The sequence below is a fragment of the Limulus polyphemus genome, unplaced genomic scaffold, assembly GCF_000517525.1.
Source record: "Limulus polyphemus unplaced genomic scaffold, Limulus_polyphemus-2.1.2 Scaffold2199, whole genome shotgun sequence".
Classification (NCBI taxonomy): Eukaryota; Metazoa; Arthropoda; class Merostomata; order Xiphosura; family Limulidae; genus Limulus; species Limulus polyphemus.
The window spans coordinates 156,921-159,097 of NW_013667809.1; the positions used below are offsets into that span (position 1 = coordinate 156,921).

General features: G+C 30.8%; 1 protein-coding gene across 1 annotated transcript in view; it reads left to right on the plus strand.

Annotated features, from left to right (window-relative positions):
• The window catches only part of LOC106466232 (inactive phospholipase C-like protein 2), a 203,160-nt gene that overhangs the window by 153,797 nt on the left and 47,186 nt on the right, over window positions 1–2,177 (plus strand). The gene's annotated exons all lie outside the window — the stretch shown is intronic.

Sequence of the window (2,177 nt, forward strand, 5' to 3'; positions counted from 1 at the left end):
AAGGAGAACAATTCACTGAAAATTAAAATAAACAAACGTTTGATTATAATAATAGATACCAAAATAATACACAAAATATTTTAACTTACTTACTAAGATTATATTTGGAAACGTAATCAATAGGGTCGACATTTACATAAATTATTCTCACAATACGATGTATATGATAAGTCAACAAGAAGATATAATAACTTCCACACTCACTGTCCATGATAATAGGTAGGGTTGAAAGTAGCTTAAAATCTTGATATAAAGTATACTACAAAATTAAACACACACACACACCCTAACATGTCCCCACCCACAGGGCACAGTGGGACGTCTGCGGATTTACTACGCTAGCAACCGGGTTTCGATAACCATGGACAATGAGCTAGCTATCTGTGTTCTGCCCAAAGCCCAAATCTACACAACGAGCTAGCTATCTGTGTTCTGCCCAAAGCCCAAATCTACACAATGAGCTAGCTATCTGTGTTCTGCTCAAAGCCTAAATCTACACAGTGATAAGCTAGCTATCTGTGATCTGCCCAACAGATTTATGCTTAATTCCTAATAATTCTCTAACAATTATGTTCTCCGTGCACTGCAATATGAATACCCATAATTATACAAGTATCGCACTTAAGGATTGAAATTAAATTTTATCATCTATCAATGGATGGATTTGATTTGATTTTTCTCAAATAATTAAAATCACTTTTATCCGATTTAAGTTTCGACCTATATTTAACTTCTCAAAACTATTATTTCTTAAAATTATCTAGATCATTTTTTGGCTTAATAATTAAACCTGCTACTTATAGTTTCTGGATTGACTGGCTTCAGTTTTGTATCATCTAAAATTAAGCAAGTATTGTTTGTATCTTTTAAGCATTCGGAATGCTCAATATTCGCGCCTTTATCTTTGTATTTAGTGACGATTTAAGGGCATAATTTGTTTTAACAGATTTATTGTAGGAAATAAATACTCCAATAGCAAATAAGCTTTTAAAAATTCAATGTTTTATTATGAAAGCCAAGAAAGAAAAGTGTGTTATTTACAATATCTGTTCTTAATAATGATCTGTGGATTTAACGTTATACGATACATTGCAATGTAAAATAGGACTTTATTTCTGATTTATTTATTTCCCTTTCATATACTTTGATCAAAAAAGTACAATTAATGATATCTTAAGTAAAGCTGTTACTCTTCAGTTTCTTAATTATTTCTATTTTAATCTTACTGTTAATATTTAGTGTAAAAAGTTTTTTTTGTCAGCATTTTGCTGTTTCCAAATATTAATGTTTCATGACAAGACCCTCTAAAGAAGTAAACGTTGAATCAGTTATTTGAAGATTATATATATATATTCCAGAAACTAAGCATTGTTAGGCAAATCTTCAAAAAATCCTATTGATGATTTGAAAATATTTCCCCGGTCAAAAAATATTTTGCCATTTTCGCTTCGAATCTTGTAAGTTGCTCCATTTACATAAAGGGATTTTCGGAGCGAAGGAAAGTAATTGGATGGTTCTTTCCCATTTTCTGACACTCTTACTGTACATTTCACGGATAGAGCACTTATATGTTTTATTTCTTATGTCACCAATTTAAATGGCATATAATTTCACATTTTTTATAGTTTCAAATCCACTTTCTTTGAAATCACTGAATATTTTTATTTTCCTCCATAAATGTGATTATTTTTTCCCTTTCATAATTTTCTTTTTTTTTCCTTCTCCTAACAGTAGTCTTTAGAAATCTATCACAACTCTTGCAACACACCTACAGCTCCAATTTGCGATCATTTTTATTTTCCTCCATAAATGTGATTATTTTTTCCCTTTCATAATTTTCTTTTTTTTTTCCTTCTCCTAACAGTAGTCTTTAGAAATCTATCACAACTCTTGCAACACACCTACAGCTCCAATTTGCGATCATTTCCCCCCCCCAGTTAACCTTCAATCCAGAATACGGCAGGCTAACTACTGAGCGAGTCACTCAAAGCAGAATCTATGTGAATGTGAATTTCAAATGTTTTAATTCACATAACTACACAATAGAGTATCTGCGCTCGGTCCATTACGGGTAATCAGACCCTGTATTTAAATCGTAAACTTTATAAATAACATTATTGTCATATGTTTAACATAATACTTTTCTAAGAAAATATTTTTACATTAATATAACAATT